Source organism: Chelonia mydas, chromosome 5, assembly GCF_015237465.2.
Source record: "Chelonia mydas isolate rCheMyd1 chromosome 5, rCheMyd1.pri.v2, whole genome shotgun sequence".
NCBI lineage: Eukaryota > Metazoa > Chordata > Testudines > Cheloniidae > Chelonia > Chelonia mydas.
Genome location: NC_051245.2, coordinates 8458488 through 8482223, shown reverse-complemented (window position 1 = coordinate 8482223; position 23736 = coordinate 8458488).

Here is a 23736-nt window from a genome sequence, read left to right as displayed (position 1 = left end):
GGAGGTCTCGTCTGCCCATTTGTGGGGGACGTTAAAGCTCCCAAGGCACCTTCCTGAAAAAAAGCAGTGGCTAACTCTCGTGTGACAACCCATGTTTCATTACTTAATCAACTGGGAATGGAAGGACCTAATTCTTAAAGACGGCCTCTTATTTTTCACCTGTAGTTTTGCACCCAACATTTGTCTGGGGTGCAACATTGCAGGAGCCAATGATAGGATGTAGATAGCTGAGTTGGGCACCATCAAGAGGAATCATAGTCCCGTATTTACAGTGTTAGTGTGGGACTTAAGTGACCTGGGTTCAATTCCTTCTGCCACAGACATCTTTTGTGACCTTGGGCAAGTCACTTAATCTCTCTATGCCCCAGTTCCCTATCTGTAAAAATGGGGATAATAGCACTGTCCTACCTCCCAGGGATGTTGTGAGGGCAAATATATTAAAAGACTGTGAGGCACTCAACTCAGATCCTTTCGTAATGGGGGATATACAAATACCTTAGCTAGATCACTGTCCAGTGGTTAGGGCATCAATGGGAATGCATCCGATGAAGTGAGCTCCAGCTCACGAAAGCTTATGCTCAAATAAATTTGTTAGTCTCTAAGGTGCCACAAGTCCTCCTTTTCTTTTTGCGAATACAGACTAACACGGCTGCTACTCTGAAATGGGAAGTTACAAGTCCTGGCTTCTGCTCCTATCTCTGCCAATCAGCTGGTGGAAGTCCCACCTCAGAGTCCCTAGCTGTGTAAAATGAGGATTGTAATGCTCAGTTTGCTTTGTCGAGCATTGGCCTCTAACAGAAAGTGTAATATAAGGACTACCTAATTGTGCCTGTAATGAGTAATTTGAAGTGTAAATCCTATCATTTCTGTTTCCAATATTTTAGCCACTATTAATTATGGGTGACAAACTAGAGGCTGGGTTAAGCCTGTCCAAAACTATGGTCCTACATGTCAGTCTGTATTGGTAAAAATCTCAAGGCGCATGAATGGAATATGCAAAACTGTCTTTCTTTAGGCTGGTTTCTTGCAATAACTGATCCTAGCTGGTTCCATACCCATGCCTGGTCTTTGTATATTTGCCACTGTAGGTATGACTGTGTATGAACTATCGCTAAGCTCTAGGTAATTGTTACATTTATCTAAACAGTCATTTAACTCTAACAACTTTAACTCTGCCCTTTTGAGACACCAAAGTATAAAAAGTGCGATGAAAAAGCAAATTCTAGTCCAAAGCCATCAAAATATCTTCTGCTCGAAAAACAACACTTGGATTTTATCATGTATGTTACATCCACCGATCTCAAAGTATGTTCACATGGAAATTAAAGATCATTCACATCCAGAAAGGGAAACAGATGCTGAGAGGTGAGATGGCTTTCCCAAGGTCACTCAGCAAGTCAGTGAGAGAGACAGAAATAGATCCTAGCTCTCTTGATGCCCACACTAGGGCCACTATTTATAATAAGACCCATCTCTTATATAGTGTTTTTCATCAGTAGAGCTCAAAGCATTGTAAAAAGAAGGTATTATTTCCCCCATTTTACAGATGGGGAAACTGAGACACAGAGAGGCAGGATTGACTTGCCCAAGCTCACACTGCAGGCCAGTGCCAAAGCCAGGAATAGAACCCAGGTTTCCTGAGTGCCCGGCCAGTGCTCTATCCACTAGGTCATACTCCCTTTCTTTAGCCTTCTATAGGATTTTCGTTTCTCAAATTACCCATGGATCCACTGCTAGTTAAATCTATAAATTCCACCCATACTTGAGTATTGTACAGATTCACAGAGGCACGATGGGTCTCCTTTATTTTACCTTCATCTGAAGGCATCAGGCATAAATAACTGACAGGGACAAGACACCAGGTCAAACAGACCAACAATCTGTCCCTGCAATGATGATCCTTATTCCTGAACTCTAGCTCAGCTATTTTGCTCTGCATCCAAAGTCCTTCATCTCCCCACCTTGTCTTTAATTGACAGAAACAAAATCAGGTGGATGTTTCATTTGAAACGTGCCGCTTCACTCCATGAAGCAGGATATGAGCTTTCTCTTGCCACACAGAACTTACCAATAAAGAACAAGCAACCCGCCTTGGGCAATAATCAGTGGTCATACAGTACTTGACCAGCACAGCAGAATTGTAATCATTGCCGAAGGTGGTCAATTCTTTTGCTAGCTGGGATATAAAGTAAACATAGATCTGGTGGAAGAGAGAGAAAAAAGCAACACAGTGTAAAACAAACTCGTGCCGTCTACATTTCCGCCCCCCCTTGGATGTTGCTTTTTTATTATTGTTCCTTTCAAACCTGAAGCGCAGCATTGCTCGGAACATCCCGGCAAGCACAGTGTGGGTTTTGAAGTCAATACAAAAAGCGTACATGCCATTTGCATCTCGAGGCAGGTCGCTGGCAGAAGAGCTTTGAAGAAGTTCAAAGTGGCAGCCGTTAGCTGCCAAGTGCCATGTGGCGCCACCTCAAAGATACGCATCAGTGGAATGTGGATAGAGACCAACTTCAGCCTTACTCTGTGGTTGTCCACAGCGCACGATGTGATGTTCCTGAGGTTGCTAGGTGCCTAAAGATGCAGCTAGGCACCAAGGCCTAGTTCCTCAAAGGTATTGAGGCTTCTAACTCCTATTGAACTCAATGAGAGTTAGGCACCTAACTTGGCGAGGCGTTTTTGAAAATCCTACACTAGGCACTTAGGCATCTGCACTGCATCCTTAGGCACCTAAATAATTTTGAAAATAGGTACATAGTGCCCAAGAGCCCCAATGGAGAACATGGCTTAATTATTCTAGGCACTCTGCAGACACATGGTAAGAGACAGTACCTGCCCCGGAGAGCTTTACAGGATAAATGTAAAAGGTGGGAGAAGAAAGAGAGTCACAGAGGGGTGAAACATGTCACCTATGATCACAAAGCGGGCCAGTGGCACAGCTGTGAAGAGAATGTAGGTTTTCTGAGTTCCAGTCAAATGCATTATCCACCGAACCACTCTGCCTTTTGTGGTCTTGTGTTTCCCACATAAGGACTATAGACAATCCTAGGGGAACTGAGAGGGATTGCTCACTCTTTGCATCCTCAAGCCACCATCCAACCCAAAGGCATACAGTATTTCTTGAGGCACAGTCCCTTACCTAGTTGCCATGGGGGCTGTGCCCATGACAATCAGTATCAATTATGCTGTGGCATGGTAGTTGTGATAGGAAGATATATCCATTAACAACTGGACTAGGACCACCAACTCATTTCACATAGGCCAACAAGTAGCACTGCTTTCATTCACTAAAAGAAATGGATGAGAACACCAATGTTATATCTGGATGCACTGAATTTTGTCACTTCAGAGCATAAGCAAATGCCCCAGAGCATTGTGTTTGATTTCGCAAGACCAAAATTTGCCATTGGTTTTGAAGAAGAAAACAAAAGCTGATTTATTTGGTTTAATACAACTCAGTGCTCTCAAGGCTGGATTTAAACTGGTGGTTTGGAAGTTAAAGGCCCTGACACTCATTACTAATCCTGTATACTCTGGCTTTCAAAAGAAGTTCATGTATAGATGTGTGTTTGAAGAGCAAATGAGTTACCTCCTTGCATTGCTTTGGACTAGAGCTAATACAGTGGTTTTTGGTAAAAATTGTCTTCTGGGTGAAATGCAAAATTTTGCTAATATATTTTGGGGGGTTGTTGAAAAAAAATGAAAGCCTTAAAAACATTTCCCCCCCTTCTCCACAATCGAAAACCACATTTTTTTTGTTTTTAACAACCCCATTCCCAACACCCGCAATCCCCAAAAAATTAGGTTTCAGTTTTACAAGTTTTTCCTTTTTTTGATAGAAAACAAACAAACAAAAAAATCCATGAAAAAATGTCTATGAAAATGAAAAATGTCCATTGTCCTTGAATATTTTTGTGGTAAATAAAATATATTTCCTGACCAGCTCTACTTTTGTATGCAGGGTTGTTGTATCCATGTCAGCTAACTTTGCTAGACACTAAAAATCAGAGTCTAATAAAGACAATGGGTTTATAGCTTATTATAACAATCTTTAACCCACTAACCCGCATTTATGTCCTATGACTACAGGGGTGTTAATAAGCCACTTCACCCAGTATGCATCCGATGAAGTGAGCTGTAGCTCACGAAAGCTCATGCTCAAATAAATTGGTTAGTCTCTAAGGTGCCACAAGTACTCCTTTTCTTTTTGCGAATACAGACTAACACGGCTGTTACTCTGAAATCTTTCACCTTGAATGCTACCTTAGAATATGTGCTAACTACTTATTCTAAACTATATGTTCAACCTTGTATTTAGCTGTGACATAAGAACATAAGAATGGCCATACTGGGTCAGACCAAAGGTCCATCTATCCCAGCATCCTGTCTGCCGGCAGTGGCCAATGCCAGGTGCCCCAGAAGGAATGAACAGAACAGGTAATCATCAAGTGATCCATCCGCATTCACAGTGAATACCTTTCCCAGACTGGAAGAAGAACTCTATGCAAGCTCAAAAGCTTGACTTCTCACCAATAAAATATATTACCTCACCCACCTGGTCAGCTCTACTATTGACATTTTATTTCCACCTACTTGTCTGCTGGAAAATAAACCAATATTAATTTGTATTTCTCTCTTCAAGGGTACAGAAAAAGCTGGAGTCAGAGTTATCTGCACAGCAACAGCAGCTGAAGAAGTATGCAATTAAGTACAATATCTTCATTTTTAAAGGATTTTAGGTCCCAATGCAATTTACCAATGAGCCTAAGTCAGGGTGATACCTATATTCCCCCATGCTAGCCCTGGCTATCACTTAATACTGATTTAACAACCAGAAGAAGACCTTTGCTGTTTAAATATTTAACAGTTCATTCAAATCTTAAATAGCACCATGGAAATTGGTTCACGGTTTCTGACACAGGGTTTCTTGCTGGAAGAAAGAAAGGACACGTAGGAGCAGAAGTCAGAAAGGCAAAGGCATAAAATGAGGTCCTATTAGCAAAGGATGTAAAATGGAACAAGGAAAAGTTTTATAAGTACATAAGAAGCAAGAGGCTGACAAAAGAAAGTGTTAGGTCTGCTACCTAGTGAAGAAAGAGAGATGAAAAAATTAACAGATGACAAGGAGAAGACTGAAATGTGTAATAGCTATGTTGCTTTAGTTTGCACTGAAAAAGGCTGGTAGTAAGAGGATCTTAATGCACTGAACGTTAACAAGGGAAGAAGGAGGTCACAAGCCAGTATTAGGTTGGAACAGATTAAAGAATATCTAGATAATGTGAATACAGTCAAATTAGGAGAGTCCAATCAAATTCATTTTAGACTGCTAAAGCTGCTATCAGAAGAAATATACTGGAACCATTAGTAATTATTTTTAGAGAATTCATGGAGGACAGGTGAGGTCCCAAGAGACTTAGAAAGGGCAGTCATAGTTTCTCTTTTAAAGAAGACAGAGAAGAGGAATCCAGGAAATTACAGGTTAGCAAATTGGTCTTCCATGTCTGCAAAGCTGCCTAAATAATTAATAAACCAGTTGACTAGTGAGGACTTCGCAAGCCTCTGAGTGCGAACCCCCCTTATGAATTAAAAATTCTCTTTTTTATATTTAACACTCTTATAAATGCTGAAGTAAAGTGTGGTTTGGGGTGGAGGCTGACAGCTTGCAACCCCCCATGTAATAACCTTGTGACCCCCTGAGGGGTCACGACCCCCAGTTTGAGAACCGCCAACTTAGGGCTTGAATTGACTTATGGCTTGAATTTAATTGGAAAACTCCCACTAATTGTGATGGGTGTCGGATCAGGTCCCTAGATGGCCACAGAGTTTTGCCAAACACAAACTGTCCTAAAGGGACAGTATCAATTAGTTATTGACCCACATTTATGATAAAGACATGTTTTCATTGTTAAAAATATAGTGAAAATAGGATTTAAAACAAAACAAAACCTTGAGGTTTTGGGAACTCATGGTCTGATCTAAAGCCCACTGAAGTCAGTGAGTCTTTTTATTGACTTCAGTGGGCTTTGTATCAGGCCATCAACCAACACTGTGTATGAGAACAAGGAAGAAATTGTGACTCTAAACAAAAGTTGAAATTGCCCTGTCTGTTTTCATTGCCCAAACGGAGAGGACTGCAAAAAGTGAAGAAAGAATATAAATGGTGACAAATAACTTAGACTTACATTTTAGTTTTAATAATTTAAGGCTGTGCTAGTAACAGGTATTTGAAGTATATCTATATATAAATTGTTCATTTAATGTCCTTCTTTCATAGGTTAGCAAGCTGGTGCCTAAATGAAACACAGTGGACATAGTAGACGTTGATTTTTGTAATGCATTAGACAAGGTCCCGCATGCCATTCTCATAGTGAAATTAAACCAAGATTAAGAATTGATTATGAAAACAAAGTCAGAGGGACTGATTCTAATCTCACTTTAACAAGTTTTAAAAGGGTTGAACTGTTATCTTCAACAGAATTATGTCCAATTTACACTCTCAAAAGTGACAGCAGAATCAGACCAAGAGAAGAATTATTAATGGCTGAAAGTTTGATTTTTAAGCAATTTTAGGTGTGCAAATCCATGCACCTAATTTGCAAATGCAGTTGCATGTCTAATTTGAAAGCAGGGTGACTGTGATTACATGTGCAGATTAGGTAATTATGCACACAGATAGATATAATTGGCCATTTGTACACACAATTTCCTAATTTGTACATGAAATCTCAGTAATTATGCATATAATTACATAACCAAATTGTCTATCAGGCTTCTGCTGTCAAGCATGGAGAAGTTATTGAATGGGCTTTCACAAAGGTCTTCTTAAGGTCCCATATTTTAAGTAACACTTTGGATGACAGAGAGACTTTAGAGATAATTCATATCTGGGAGGGATCACAACTACAAAGAAAATACAATAAAATTTCAATGTGTTTGAGAAATGGTCTGGAATCAACAAAATGAGATTTATTAAAGGCAAATGTAAAGTGGAACAAATACGTACACTCACTACACAAACCAAAGTTAAGAGAATACAAGTTGGGCAGCAGTAAAACCAAGAAGAAAAGGAGTACTTGTGGCACCTTAGAGACTAACCAATTTATTTGAGCATAAGCTTTCGTGAGCTACAGCTCACTTCATCGGATGCATACTGTGGAAAGTGTAGAAGATCTTTTTATACACACAAAGCATGAAAAAATACCTCCCCCCACCCCACTCTCCTGATGGTAATAGCTTATCTAAAGTGATCACTCTCCTTACAATGTGTATGATAATCAAGTTGGGCCATTTCCAGCACAAATCCAGGTTTTCTCCCCCGCTCCCCCCCCCCACACACAAACCCACTCTCCTGCTGGTAATAGCTTATCTAAAGTGATCACTCTCCTTACAGACCAAGAAGGATCTGGATGCTACAAAACATAAGTCAGAATCAGTCATTCATATGATACTGTCTTGAAAGAAGAAAATGTTCTATTGGGCCTTGAGCCTTCAAAGACTTGCACATATACTTAACTATGGACACGGTAAGTTGGTCCCAGTAAAGTTAATGGAACTACTCACAGTGAGTAAAGTTAGTGTATCAGGCTATGTCTACACTGCACTTTCATCAGTAAAACTTTTGTCGGTCAGGTGTGTGAAAAAACACACCTCTCGCAGACAACAGTTTTACCAACAAAAAGCGATAGTGTGGACAGTGCTTTGTCAGAAGAAGACACTCTTCCACGGACAAAACTAACGCCCCGGGTTGGGGGTGGTTTTATTTTGTTGGCAGAAGAGCGCTCTCTTGCCCACAAAAGAGTGGCTACACTGCACAGCTTGCAGGGGCTCGGCTGTAGCCGCACAGCTGTGCCGCTGTCAGGTGCACAGTGTAGACATAGCCTTTCCAAGATTCGGGATTTAAGTTGGAATTAAATAGAAATAATGAATCTGACGCCAACAGCACTAGTTAGATCGATCCATCTATTTCCAAGGTGCCTACCAACATAGTATCTGAATGTTGGCATCATAAAATAGTGCATTCAATTCTGGGCACTATATTTCAGAAATGAAACAGACTAGTAGGAGTGGACACAGAGATGAGCAACAAGAATCATAAAAGGCCTGGAAAAATAAAACCTACGGTATAAGGAAAGGTTAACAGAACGGAGCATGTTCATTATGGTAAAAAGAAGATTGAGGGGAACCATAAAGTATCTGCGTACAAATATGAAAAGGGATGTTATTAAGAGGACATAGTGTGAAACATTCTCACTAATCCATGAGGACAGAACAAGACATAACAGGCTTAGGCTTCGGCAGGAAATATAGGTTAAATATCAAGCTGGTTGAATAATAGGGACATTTACTGGCAAGCAAGTTTGCTGGATATGAGTTGGCATTTTTGATCCCCTTTTTGTTTCGCTTAATGTGAATCATTTTTTGTTTATATAGATGTTAGTAAAAGAGCTATTATTTAGACAAACACATGAATCACTCAGATAGTATGGTACAGGAAACTATCACAAAGAGAGAGAGAGAGGTTTGTTGTCAAATTCTGAAACTTTCCTGTTAATTTAGATACAATTTTTTGTTCAAAATTGAATCTAAATTCACTCCTGAACATGGCCCTACCAAATACAGAGTCCACTTTCGTAAATTTCATGCTCATAGCATTTTAAAATTTTGAATTTCCCAGTTTCAGGCGTTTAAATCTTAAATTTCACGGTATTGTAACAAAGCATGAATATGTATTTAAAAATGGCAAAATATAAACATGCAAAGCCCATGGTGACCCCCCAAAAAGTGACAACACCCCCCTACCATGCCACCTGTACTTCTGCACCACTGCTGCTGATGGTGCTGCCTTCAGAACTGGGCGCCTGACCAGCAGCTGCAGCTCTCCGGCCACCCAGTTCTGAAAGCAGCACAGAAGTAAGGGTGGCAATACTGCAAACCCCCTACAAAAGCCTTGTGACCCCCTTCTGGGCTGGGACCCCCCCCAGTGTGAGAAATGCTGCTATAGGGCAAATGTATACAAAAGGCCAGATTTCATGGGGGAAAACAGATGTCATGGTCTGCAAGCATTTTTCACAGATGTGAATTTGGTGGGGTCCTACTCACGAGTGAGCATGTTGTTTTGATTGTTCAAAGAATATCAGGAACAAAGAAGAGTTTGAGTTCCAATCAGATTATATTTCTTCGAGCAGGCTGATCCTGTCATAGGTCCCAGTTCAGCAAAGTACTTAAGCACATGCCTAGCTTTAAGCATGTGAGTAGTCTCACTGAAGTCAATGTAGTCAGCACTAGAATCAAGGGGCTTGATTCTTACCTTATTTACCACTGTTTAAGTCAATTACATTTGATGGGGTTATTCCTGATTTACACTTGTGTGAGATCAAGATCAGTCCTAAGTGTTTATTCTACCCATAATCCGGGGATTCTGCCCTTTCTAACAATATAAGGATTTGTGCCAAATCTTGAGACAGTGTAAATTGGCGTCACTAAAGCAACACCGATTTACACCAGCTGAGGATCTGCACCTTTGTTTTTAGCCCTGGTACATCATGAGACATCACACCTTAACACCGTGACATTATTAGGTATTGGGAAGCTATACTAGGCAAGTGTATTAACTGTAATCTATTATTATTTCAACAACCACTGAAATGCCACTGGCTTGAGGGTGGAATGTGGCAGCTGTTTAACAGTGGGCAGCAACACTGCATATCATTTTAAGGGAGGAAGTGAAGAATACTATATGCAGCTGAAACTACAGGGAGAATTTTAAGTAGTCAGAATTTAATTATTCAATTTGGATTTTAGCCAGATCACTGGGCTAACTCCCCTACTCTTGCAGAAGGTGCTACAGGATCTCTAATGACCATAAATGGCCAAGCCCTTGATTTTACATCTCATCCATCCAAAAGACTCAACGTTGTGCTTAGCTATTCTCATTCAAAAGCCACTTAAAAAGGTGAGCTCCTATATAATTGGAATTTTAAAGGAATTCATGTTGTGTTTATGGCGCAATCACTACTAAATGATTTCATTTAAATTTTTCATAAGCTACACTTTATGAAAAATTAAAAGAAATAGACTCTACAGAAATCTTGCTAAGAAATCAGGTCTCTTAAAGGAATATACATGCCATCTAGCCATGCAATACTGATCAATCCCTGCAGGTAAATAAAGGGTAATTTAGAGCTGGATGAAAAGATAGAAATTGACCAAAACCCAACAGTTGGTTAGTTGTTATAAAATAAAATAAATAATAAATAATCATAATAATATCTTATATTTACCTTGCATCTTTCATATCTATCTCCCCATTGTGCCAGAAGACAACAGATGGAAGGAGTGGCCCAGCTGGGTTCTCCACAGAGCTACCCAAGGCAGAAGCTATGGACTACAGGTTGCCTGTTCCATAAAAGACAGTGAAAGTTAAGTGTGTGTTGGGGAGGCAAGCCCTTTTGGGGAAGGTGGTGTTTGTGGAGATTGGAAGCAAAGTTCATTAGTTTCACTGAAGAAAGAGGCAATTTTTTGTAGGGTTCTCATAAAGTTTCACACTGGCTTTTCTGGTTAGTCCAGCCCCAAAGCTCCAACCAAACTAAAGGGCTATGAACTCAGACAAATCAAGCTCACCAATTTAGATTAATAAAATCCATGAGAAGTTACAGTTGTGGATTTTGTCTAGCCTTGATCATTGCTCTCATTTTTAGAATGGCAGGGTTCTGTTTGTGAGCCCTGTCAGGAACCACACAGTCCAGGTTCTTAGTGGCTGAGTCCTAACACAAAGATAGGAATATCGTCATGTTCAGAGGATCCCCTTTCCATGCAACCTCAGAGAGCCTAATTCTTCTCTGGCTTCTATATGTGCAACTCTGTTGAAATCATTAGGGTTGTATGGGTGTCAGATGGGTCAGAATTAATACCTTTACATGTAGCTGATCTAGCCAGAAAACAGTTTTGTGATATTTTCTATTTTCTAACCATAATTTCAACTGAAACGTTCTGACTAGATCTACCACATAATACATATTTTAGATAGTAACTAAAATCACAGTAGAACTGTGCAGCCAGCTCTCAGTGCCAGCACCATGAGCCTACCATATATTTGCCTTCTCAGCCTTATCCAGCCTGCTACAGTGAAATATTCCACTAGAAAGGACACTGATCTCCTCAGTTGCCAATTGGAATCTCTCATTTTCCTGGAAAATGCACATTATTACAACGTCAGCAAAATAAAAATACTTCAGTGTCTTAAGGGAAGGTGATTACCTGGCAATTTCTGTATAATCATGTCATCAGGCCACCTTCATTCACTGAATCCCGCTTTATTCAGCAGCTTGTGTTTTCTAGCCATGACGTGTGGGCAATCTGCGTAGGTCCTTTTTCAACAAGTTACTTGAATATGCTTGTACCTAAGCATGGGAATAATCCCAGTGACTTCAATGAGATTCTTCACATGCTTGAAGTAACTCACATCCATGAGTTCCATGATTAATCGGGGCTGTAGTTGGGTAAGTTGTAGTGGATGTTCCAAAGTCCTGGTGGTTGAAGATTCCACCTCTCCCACTGTTTACAGTACAATTTCATTTTCAGATTTTTCCTTACGTTTCTGCTTCGGTTCCGAGAGGATTGATTTTAAAAAAACCCAACAAACACAGTCTTCTTCCTGTGGTATAGCTGAAAGAAAACGAGTGGAGAGGTATAAAACCAAAGAATCTTTCAGCCAATTACCACGTTAGTCTTTGAAAAAGTTTGTTCTTTGAGGAACTCTCATGAAAAAAAAAGAATAGAATGATGTGTCTCATTAAAATGAATCTAGGTTGATTTACTGTAGCTGTAATCAAGGGTTGCCTGACCTTATACACTGTGCTATTCCATTTATAATAAATCTCAGTAGTTAAAAATAGATGAGCTTAGGACAGATAATAAAAGGAACACTTTGGGAAAATTCCATGATTATTACAGAGAGGTTTCACCAGACCATTCGTCGACAGGTCTATATAAGCATTGTCGTGCCTGTCTCTGCTGACAAAGGATGATGAGGTGCTGAGGTGCTCCTCAAAGCTATGTGATATTGTTAAACATTTACTTACAGCAGCATGGGTTGTGGTCAGGTTACAATGCACGTGTTATGTGGATATCACATATGAGGCAGTTTGTAGGTATTAGGTTATATCCCCAACTGCAAGGACAAGGGATATGCATTTTCCCCTAAAGTCAGAATTAGAATGAATTCATGCTTGAGGATCCACTGCACTCTGATCTATTCCTACGCTTAGGGAATTTCATAGCAACTGATGTCACTGACCTCCAAGCATTATTCCAAACGGGTTTTTCTCTTGTGAAAAAGTTCTTTTTGCCTCAAAGTTGCTCCTGCTCTATAAGAAACTCCTGTAGACTCCATCACCTGGTTTCTGTTGATTTCTACTGTCCTGATGGAGGGACTGCCTAAGGGCTCTGGTTGTGGACCTGAATCCCATTGTGCTAAGCGCAGTCCTTTGCTCTTCCAGAACTTAGCTGCAGACTGGCACTATTAAAAAACAGACGAACATTCCCATCCGGAATTTCCACGAGGATGACTAAGGGAATTGCAAAGACTGTTCCTGTTGAGGGAGCCTGGAGCCACAGATTTGGGGGGGGATGGGATTTTCAGATATGCCGTTTTGCTTTGTCTCATTTCTAGTCAACACCAGTCAGTGTTTGAATATTTACTCTGTGTGTGCGTGGCAGAGCAAGAGTGAGACTTTATATACATAAATCAATCAAAATCTCTGCATCTGTCCATGTGCTGTCTGTCTCTATACCAAGAAGAGAGAACAAATTTTACTCGTTCAGGGGTCTCATTCTCATCTCACTCTGCTGCAATGCATCTCTGGAGTAACTCTATTGAAGGCAGTTGTCCAGCGTCTCAACTAGGTCATATCATCTGTTCATGTTCGCAGTGCCAAATGGCAGCAGCAGGGAGCCCATTCTGCCTCCCGGATCGTTACAGCCAACAGACGGCCTACTCTAACATCCTCCATGCTCACAAGGGCCATAAGAGACCTATGCCAGTGTTAGAGGAGCTGCACTCCACAACACCCCGCCATGCTCTGAGCCAACCCCTGGAAGGTCCCTGATGTGCTTCCTCCCTCACCTTAGCTTGAGAACTGCCGTGCAGTCAAGTGGTCTCCATCACTCTGTATTGGCAGAGAGTTCCCCTTCACAAGAAGAAATCTCTATATATTTTAGACCACTTACGCTTAGGTGGCACAAAGTGACCTTGGATTAGTGGTGAATCTGGTCCAAACAAATACAAAACCACTGTGTATGAGAGGTGAACAAGCCAGATTTTTCTTTGACTTCCATTTAGGAACATGTAGAGATGGGAGTTTCATTTTGCTTCAAAAACAAGAAAGGGGGGAAAGTTATTAGTAAGCACTGCCATTAATACAAGCTTTGAAATAACACCTTACATTAGAAACATTGTGTATTGACATGAACAAGTTAACCATAGTGTCACCCCTGAACTGACAAGCCCTGAGAAACGAGGGCCATGTTTTCAAAAGAACACAGCGCCCGCTATTGGGGCCAGATTTTTCCGACAGTTCAGCATGTTGGGTGCTTTTGAAAATGTAGCCGTAATAGGAGCTGCTGGATGCTGAGCTGGTATGAAACTCTGTCCACAACTGTGCATGAGGAACATTTGAAAAACTGGCTCAGAACTCTAAAGTCTGCCTAACAAGGCTGGGAAGTCATATATCCCACTGCTAGAAGAGGCATTGGCTGGTGCATAAATGAAAACCTCGTGGAAATGAAACCCTCTTCTCCAGGTTCTTTATCCAAACATATCCACCCAAGATCTCTGTCTAGCTCACTTTTTTGGCATGCGCTGGCTTCACCATTTTGCATGCAAAGATTCTGTCAATCCCACAGTCTTTTCTCATTAATTTAATTGGTCAATCGTTATCCGAGCTCCCAATGGAAAATAAAATGGCTTACAAAGCCTGGACCATTTGTATTTTAAGAGATGATTTTTTTTTTCTTATTTAGAATACTGCAACTTTTATTTGATGAAAGTTACTATTAACATATTTTCATAATCTTCTCAGCCTAGCAACAGCAGGAGTAAAAGGTGTGAGGGGCATGTAATATTCATGAAATTAAGGAGAGTTGAGATGAAAGGGAGTTCCATTAGGGAGACCAAGTGTGACAATATGACACATATTTGCATATTTTACACTTTAAATCTTTTCAGCACATCCAAGTTGATATATGGGTGTAAACATGCATTGCCAGTTTTTAGCATATTATAAGCCCTCAAGACTTTGCATGCATTTTAATATGTTTCATTATTGCTGTAGATTTTAATTTCAAAACTGCACAGCTTTGATGGAAGAAAGCTGGAAGTCAAAGCATCTGGCCTCTGCTTCAGGCAAATGCAGCCTTTTCCTTGAATACTTTTTAGAAGAAGCGAGTCTATTTATTTGTGCGTGTTTTGGAATTGTGTGTGTGTATGTGTGTGCGCGCGCAATGGGGGGTGACAAATGTGCTACACACTTTGTTTCGTACACATACTAATGAAGTGCTAAGTTAACTATCCTGGAAGAAAAAGCACTATCTTTGGTTATATGGATGTGCCAAACTACACAAAGTTATTTGCAGCAGCTGTTATCTTTAATGCCTCTCAGTTAACACAGCAAATACTTAAAGGTGTATGTCTATACCAGTGGCTCTCAGCCTTTCCAAACTACTGAACCCCTTTCAGGCATCTGATTTGTCTTGTGTACCCCAAGTTTCACCTCCCTTAAAAACTACTTGCGTACAAAATCAGACATGACAATACAAAAGTCTCACAGCACACTATTAGTGAAAAATTGTTTGCTTTCTCATTTTTACCAAATAATTATAACAGAAATCAATTGGCATATAAATATTGTACTTACATTTCAGTGTACAGTATATAAAGCAGTATAAACAAGTCATTGTATGAAATTTTAGTTTGTACTGACTTTGCTAGTGCTTTTTATGTAGACTATTGTAGGCAAATATCTAGATGAGTTGATGTACCCCCTGGAAGACCTCTGTGTATCCCTAGGGGTACACATACCCTTGTGTGGTGTTTAGATGTTGCTTGTGATTGTTAGAATTGGGAGCACTGGCTGTTGCGAGTCTGAAAGGACAGGAAACAGGAAGGACGGGGGAGGAGTTGAGAGGCTGGTAGAAAGCTACAGAGAGTGCAGCAGCAGCTTGGTAAAGACGTTTCCACTTTGAAAATAAAGACCTGTTGAAGCTTGTTAGTACCTTGCCTGGTTGATACAACACCCTGGTTGAGAACCACCGGTCTACACAATGCCCTGATTACAGTTAGGGTCCCCTTTAATGTGTAGTTGCACCTCTGCAGTCTAGGACTGATGTCTGATTGCATTTAATCCTGTCAGTCTACAGTGATGTAATCAATGTCATGGTTTATAGTAATAATATGCTGCATAGCACTTATCTAGTGCTCTTCATCACAATGTGCTTTGCAAACACTAAGTAATTCATGCTTACAGCTCCATTGTAAGATAGGTACATTAATGCCATCCGTGCTCAAATAAACAATGTGTTCATACTACCTGTACAGTGGTCACCAGGCAGAAGTCAACATTTGCCAACAGCCCCCATCAAGCAGGGTCTGATATTCCACACTGTGCACCTTTAACCCCAACATATTACAGTTGTGTTAATTCAGCTTTATAATGCATTTCTGTGAGTTATTTATGTATTATATATCATTCCCCACTTTCCAAATTCGGAAACTGAACCACATATAGACAAAGAGACCTCTTTAAGGTCACACAGCCAATCAGTGGCAGAAGTGGGGATAAAATCAGGAACTCTTGATTTCCATTCCCTTAGTCTAACCACTTGACAACACTGCCTTATATGATAATAAATAGCTTGGATATAGCACCTTTCATCCCTGTATCTCAAAGTACTTTACAAAGGAGATCAGCATCATTAGCCCTATTTTATAGATGGAGAACGTGAAACACAGAAACACAGAGAGGTGACGTGAGCTGTGAAAGGTAATTCAGTAGCAGAGCCGGGAATAGAACCCAGCTCCCCTGAGTCCTATTCTTGTGCTTTGCTCACTAGATCACACTGCCTGTCTCTAGGAGAGTATTCACCTTCTGACATTCAAAAGAGAACACTGGGGATTTTTGGGTTTTTTTTTTAAAGAACATTGCAGATTATCATACAAAAATGGCTATATAGTATTAGGAAATGGTTGAAGTGGCTATATTTCAGCATTACGTAATCACAGACACTGAATATTTGTCAGTTTATAGTCTTTATTTCAACTACAGACAGGCAGATATTTGTAGATAGAGATGCTATAAATATAATTATAGATCTGCCTAGACAGGCAGATGTCCAAGAGGAATGTGAAGATCCATCATCCCCTTCTCTGTTTTTTTTGTGTGAATTCATGACAGCCAGAGCATAATAATTCAGACAAAAACTGAATTATTTTTGTGTAGGTATCTTCACTCAGCCAGTGTATCTGAACCTTGACCTACCTATTTCAGTCATGAACTTTGTCTGAGCAGAACCTGCCAATCAAATGCTGATTTGACAATGTAGAGAAATGTCCAACAGATATAAGGGTAAGACAGTCTCTCAAATCTATTTCACTTGTGTGACTTTAGACAGGATTTAAACCCAGGTTTCCAAAGAAGTCATTGGCTTATTGCTCCAGCTACCTCCTCCTCTTCCTTTCCCCCAAGAGATAATACCAGAGAAGGCAACTGAAAGTTGTTCTATTTCCACTGAGACTGAATTTCCTTCTTTTTCAGGTTCTCTAAAATTCTACCTCTCTCTCACATGCCATTATCCATCACTACTTGTAATATCCAACACCAAAAAAACCTGGAAGTTCACCGCCAAGTGATACAATTATTTGGAATCCTTATGTCTAACTTTTAAATTAATCTTTTGAGGTGTTGGTATTGAAGAATCACAGCTCCTGTCCGAAACAAGTTTAATCTACTCAATGAAAAGACAGCAGCCATCTTAGTCTTTATTCGTAAAAAGAAAAGGAGTACTTGTGGCACCTTAGAGACTAATAAATTTGTTAGTGTCTAAGGTGCCACAAGTACTCCTTTTCAATTAAAAGAGTGCTCCCTTGTCAAGAAGAGGATTTCTTTTGTTCACAGCCCACGATAATAGCCCCAGCTCTCCACTTCTATTCCTTTTGCCCCTAAAATAAAACTTGGTTACTGGGAATTTGTAAGTGCTGGAAGAGGAGAAGGGTGTAGTTATTTTTTATAGTTAATAGGGCCGGCATCTAGCTGTTAGATAGCAAGTGGATTTGCCAGTGACTCTTTCTGGAACATTTGGCAAGTGATTTAGGGCTTGTCTAGATGAACCTTTAGTTTGTGGCAAGCTGGGGTATCCAGCTATCGCACATTAGCCTCCCACAAACTAACTAACTGTGTGGATCCTGCTGATATGCATTAACAGTTCATTAATTTGCTTTGATCTAGTCCCATTTCAAAGAGGACTAGATCAATACCCTGCCCACATTCTTCTTCTTCTCTGTATTATGGTAATGTCTATGGGTCCCAAGCAAGATCAAGACCCAAGTGCACTAGGCACTTTACAACCACGATAAGCAATAGGTCCTGCTGTGAAGACTTTACAATCTAAATATGCAGGAAGATAAAAGACAGTTATTGCTGTCTTCATTTTACTGATAGGGCTCTGAGGCCCAGAGAGATGAAGGTTAAGTCTACACTGTCCATGGCAGCAAGCCTACAGGACAGACTCGGGTTAGCTGGGCTTATATAGATATTGCATCTTGGGCTGGAGCTCGGGCTCTGAAGCCTATGGAGAAGGGATGGGCTTCAGGACAAGAGCTTCTGCCTGAGATGCAAGTTAAGAGCACTGTTTACACAGATATTTTAGTGAGAGCCTGTCAACCCAGGCTCAGAGGCTCGCTGCATAGATGTACTCTAAATGACTTGCCCAAGGTCACACAAGAAGTTTCTGGCTGCGAGAGGAAGTGAAGTTAGATTTCCTGAAGCCAAACCTAGGCCCTTAACCTGTAGGCCACCCTTTCTCTCATCCTAAAAGGAATACTTTGAAGAATAAGTAATGCATAATGAAGGTAAAGGCTGCAGAATCTGGGCCCTAAATTAGACATGCACAGCAAGGGATAGAGACAGACAAAAGCTATGAAGTAAAAGGGCAAAAGGTCATGAAATGTGTTTATTATTATATATGCATCCTCACAGGGGTTTTGTGCAGGTTAATTAATTAAAGTTTCCAAGGTGCTCTGAGGCCCTTAGATGAAAAGGTGCTGTGGAAATGCAAATCATCATTATAGCTATAATCAGCACTGTGTGGCACGTTATTATTTCCCACAGATCACAACAGGGGCACAATCTTTGCCTGCCAATTGGCACTCACCAGAAGTCATCATTCCTCTAAATACATAGACATTGGCAAGTGGAGCCATTAGTGCCTTTAACATCACTGCAGCTCTGTCTTCAGTGGGTGGAAATCGGCCTGGCACCTGTGGAGTCAACGGGGCCATTCTGATTAATGTCAGCTACTAATTCAGCCTGCAGTGTATTGCCCTAACATACATGGTGAACTCTGATGCACCGATGGGCGTGTGGCAGTAGGTATTTCAAAGAGGTTTTTTCTGATTTGTTATTTGTGTCTCCATCAGGTTTTACACCACAGATACTAACTGCAAATACTAGGTGAGTTTTAACTTCTGAACATACAGAGACAAGCACACTCACAACTCTTTGTGAGAATAGTGATATTTTCCATTATACGTTTTAACAGTACAGAGGTTGGCCCGATGGAAAATCAAAAACAGTGTTGCTCCTGTTCCACTTCGTGAAGTCCTAACATCTACCCAATGTTGCCCAAATAACTCCATTAATTAGCATCAATTCCCCTCCCTTTCTAGGAACAAATCAACATTTGTTGCTAAAATGACAAATGCTGGTGTATTGTTTCAATACAGATTCATTTTCCCACCATCACAGGTATGAGATGAACCATACACATAACTGTATAACCTTGCTCTGATCCAACATGGCTGAAGCTTGAAGAAATAGAGAACAAATAACAGTGAACAGTAAGACCGACCCCACCACAAATACAACACAAAGCACTGATAACACAATAGAATCAAGTTCACTGCTGCCATAAACTGATTTACTCCACTGAAGGGCCATGGAGTTGCATCTACTTTAAGTGTGGTAAAAATAGCCTTTTGCCCTGTCCATTGTTCACATGGCATGGACATGACAAAGGGTCTACGGCTTTAGAGAGGGGCAAAATCAGTTGCCCAAATTTTCTTATATTTACATCTATCTCTCACAATATGAAACAACCAATATTTTTAAATTAAACAATAAAACTTCCCCAACCCTCAGAAATGGTCTGGTTTGAATTTTGAGTGAAAATTTGTGTTAGTCCTTATAAAAGATCTACAGTCTAGTAGATGATCACCCTTGAACACTAAATCAAAGACCAGTTCCAGAAAGGAAGTGCATATGTGACAGGTTGGATCACAGAAACCCCCTTTGGGCTGCCAACTGATGTGCCAAGACTACTTCTTCCCCTGCTTTCCTGTCCTCCCAGCTTGGGACTTCAGTGCTCTGCCTGGTTTGAGCCAGACCTGCTAGCCTGCTGCAAACCCAGACCCAGGTCTGAACCATGTCCCCTAACAGCTGGAGGCTTAACTGAAAGCAGCTTAAGAACTGTTCCTGTCTTTAACACTCAGATGTCCAACTCCCAAGGAGGTCCAAACCCCAAATAAATCCATTTTACCCTGTATAAAGCTTATACAGGGTAAATTCATAAATTGGTCACCCTCTATAACCCTGATAGAGAGATATGCACAGCTGTTTGCCCCCCTCCCCCCACGGTATTAATGCATACTCTGGGTTAATTAATAAGTAAAAAGTGATTTTATTAAATACAGAAAGTAGGATTTAAGTGATTCCAAGTAGTAACAGATAGAACAAAGTGAATTACCAAGTAAAATAAAATAAAACATGCAAGTCTAAGCCTAATACAGTAATAAAACTGAATATAAATAAAATCTCACCCTCAGAGATGTTTCAATAAGTTTCTTTCACAGACTGGATGCCTTCCTAGTCTGGGCACAATCCTTTCCTGTGGTACAGCCCTTGTTCCAGCTCAGGTGCTAGCTAGGGGATTTCTCATGACGGTTGCCCCTTTATTCTGTTCCACCCCCTTATATGGCTTTGTCACAAGGCGGGAATCTTTGGATTGGCAAGGCACCAGGTTGGAGATGGATTCCAGTACCAGGTGGCATGGTCACATGTCCTCTGAGACCCCAAGCCCTCATTCCTCCCAGCCTGACTCACAGGAAGGCCTGCCTGCAAACAGAGCCATCCACAGTCAATTGTCCTGGCTGATGGGAGCCATCAAGATTCCCAACCACCATTAATGGCCCACACTTCGCATAACTACAATAGGCCCTCAGAGTTATATTTCATATTTCTAGTTTCAGATACAAGAGGGATACATTTATACAAATAGGATGCCCACACTCGGTATATTATAAGCTTTGTAATGCTACCTTACAAGAGACCTTTTGCATGAAGTGTATTCCAGTTACATTATCTTCACGCTCATTAGCATATTTTCATACAATCATATAGAGTGCAACGTCACAGCATAAATCTCCCTTTTTTGATAAAGGGCCCAATTACAAACTCACACCTGAACCCACCTAAACTTTCTGCATTTGAAATATAAAATAAAATAAAAAATCAAATCAAACCAAATAAAATAAGTAAATAAATAATAATAATGATAATAAATTAATATAACAACAACAACAACAGCTTAGCTCTTATATAGTTCTCCAGATCTGTATCCAAAACTGAATTTTGGAAATTGGGTCCATCTCTGGTTTTCACTTTATACAGAATAGTTTCTCATGATTCCTAATACTAAGCTACTATCACAACAGCAATTGTACATGTGTATACAGGCCAGATCCTTGACTGGTGTAAATGGACAGCACCAACCTGAAATCAAAGGCTACTCTGATTTATCACAGCAATGGAATCCGGCCCTTACGTCTATTTCATAATGAAGTATCCCTGCAGAACTGAAAAGGAATATGGTTTACACGGCACATTTAGAAACAGCTCAGGCTTTAGCATTTATACAACAATACAGGATAAGCACACAGTACACACAATGTGGACAGGATCGAAAGGGCAAAGTGAAAAGAATGCAAAACTAGCAGTATTTATTCAAAACAGAGAGCAACATGCACTAGTCTTCATGGGAACCAAAGAGTAAATCTTCCTTTTTGTGCCTTTCAAGCTAATCCCATTGATGTTTAACAATCTCCAGGCTGTGGGTGGCTCACTGGATTAGTCACTGTTCTTTTTGCTTTGGGACCAATCCAACTTAGCTGTAAGCAGAATGAACAAAGATAAGTATAATCAGATTGCTGTTTATATATACATATAGATGAGAGAGAAATGAAAAGATTTGGTGGTTTCACTCTGAACAGTGAACTCTGATTCAGCAGCACCCACAGCCGGATGCACATTACAGTCAATATATGCGACTGGCAAGGGCAAGCTCCCCACAGGGCAGAGGGAGGGGCAACAGAGGCGGTTTGCCCTGGGCCCCCAATTGGAGGGCCCTAAACTGAGTGGCGTTGTGACCTGTCCTGTGAGGTCGCAGAACCATTCAGGTTTGGCTTGGTGGCCCTTTGACGGAGGGGCCACTGGGCTAACCTGAGTGCCGTTGTGCCATTGTGACCTGCTGGGTCATGATGCCACTCACTGAAATTTGGCCTGATCCATTTTGACAGAGGAACGGCGGACCAAACATGCTTGGTGCTGCGACCCCTAAAGTGAGAGTGGTTCAGATGTGTTTGACACCTGAAAAATTTCTGGGTGCCCTGACAATGATTTCTGTTGCTGAGCCAAAAACAATGTGTGAGACAGGGGACGTGGGAAGTGCGGGGGAAGAGAGAGAGAGAGTCAGCAGAAGGTATTAAAACCACATCATGCCCTTATCCCACAGATATCTAGGATAATTTTAATATCCTTGAACGACAAATGTGTTTCCCGCTCAGAACAAGGATTAAAAATAGATCAAGAAGATACCAGATGCCAATTGGATATACAGATATACAAATGATTCCTCTCATTAATGAACTATGAACTGTCAGCGTCTGTGGACATTGCATTCATGCATCAGGGCAGTCCCTGCTAACAAGGAGATGTTTTGCTTACCAGTATAATCGATAGATATACTGATTTGAAGGCCACATTTTCAGTGCTCCTGACTCTCTTTTGTGAGTAAAATCTGCACCTTCAAACACTGTGCCCACCGTCCTAACACCTGCAGTGAAACGTGAGGGCAAATCTTAAAAATTCATAGATTAAAGCCAGAAGGGAGCATTAGATCACCTAGTTCATTTGTAGCTTCAAGGAATACACGCAAACAGGGGACTGGAACTCAGCCTGGCTGGAGTATAGCCCGTAGCGAATAAATATTATACAGAATCCGTCTGACTTCCAGAGGCACTGGAATTAATGGGAGCTGAGGGGCTCAGCCCCTCTGAAAATCTGGCCCTATATGCATTTATAGCTAGAACAATGGACTGTTTTCCCATATTACATATGGGGACGGAAAGCTAGGTGAATAAGTTAGATGTGGCAGCTAAATATGATTTACACTATAGCTATTGCCATGATGACATCAGAACTCAGCTGAGCAGCAAGGCCTCTTGAAAAACACAACCACAATGTCAGCAGCTGTTTGTTCAGCAGCCCCTTTGTGTTGTAATGTGAGGTCATGGAGCGCAGCAAATAGAAATGTTGATGAGGCCTTGGTGCTGTAATGCAGACACAGGAAGTTTCTTGACTTTAGCAAAGCTTTTGACACGGTCTCCCACAGCATTCTTGTCAGCAAGTTAGGGAAGTATGGGCTGGATGAATGCACTATAAGGTGGGTAGAAAGCTGGCTAGATTGTCGGGCTCAACGGGTAGTGATCAATGGCTCCATGTCTAGTTGGCAGCCGGTGTCAAGTGGAGTGCCCCAGGGGTCGGTCCTGGGGCCGGTTTTGTTCAATATCTTCATAAATGATCTGGAGGATGGTGTGGATTGCACTCTCAGCAAATTTGCGGATGATACTAAACTGGGAGGAGTGGTAGATACGCTGGAGGGGAGGGATAGGATACAGAAGGACCTAGACAAATTGGAGGATTGGGCCAAAAGAAATCTGATGAGGTTCTATAAGGATAAGCGCAGGGTCCTGCACTTAGGACGGAAGAACCCAATGCACCGCTACAGACTAGGGACCGAATGGCTAGGCAGCAGTTCTGCGGAAAAGGACCTAGGGGTGACAGTGGACGAGAAGCTGGATATGAGTCAGCAGTGTGCCCTTGTTGCCAAGAAGGCCAATGGCATTTTGGGATGTATAAGTAGGGGCATAGCGAGCAGATCGAGGGACGTGATCGTTCCCCTCTATTCGACACTGGTGAGGCCTCATCTGGAGTACTGTGTCCAGTTTTGGGCCCCACACTATAAGAAGGATGTGGATAAATTGGAAAGAGTCCAGCGAAGGGCAACAAAAATGATTAGGGGTCTAGAGCACATGACTTATGAGGAGAGGCTGAGGGAGCTGGGATTGTTTAGTCTGCAGAAGAGAAGAATGAGGGGGGATTTGATAGCTGCTTTCAACTACCTGAAAGGGGG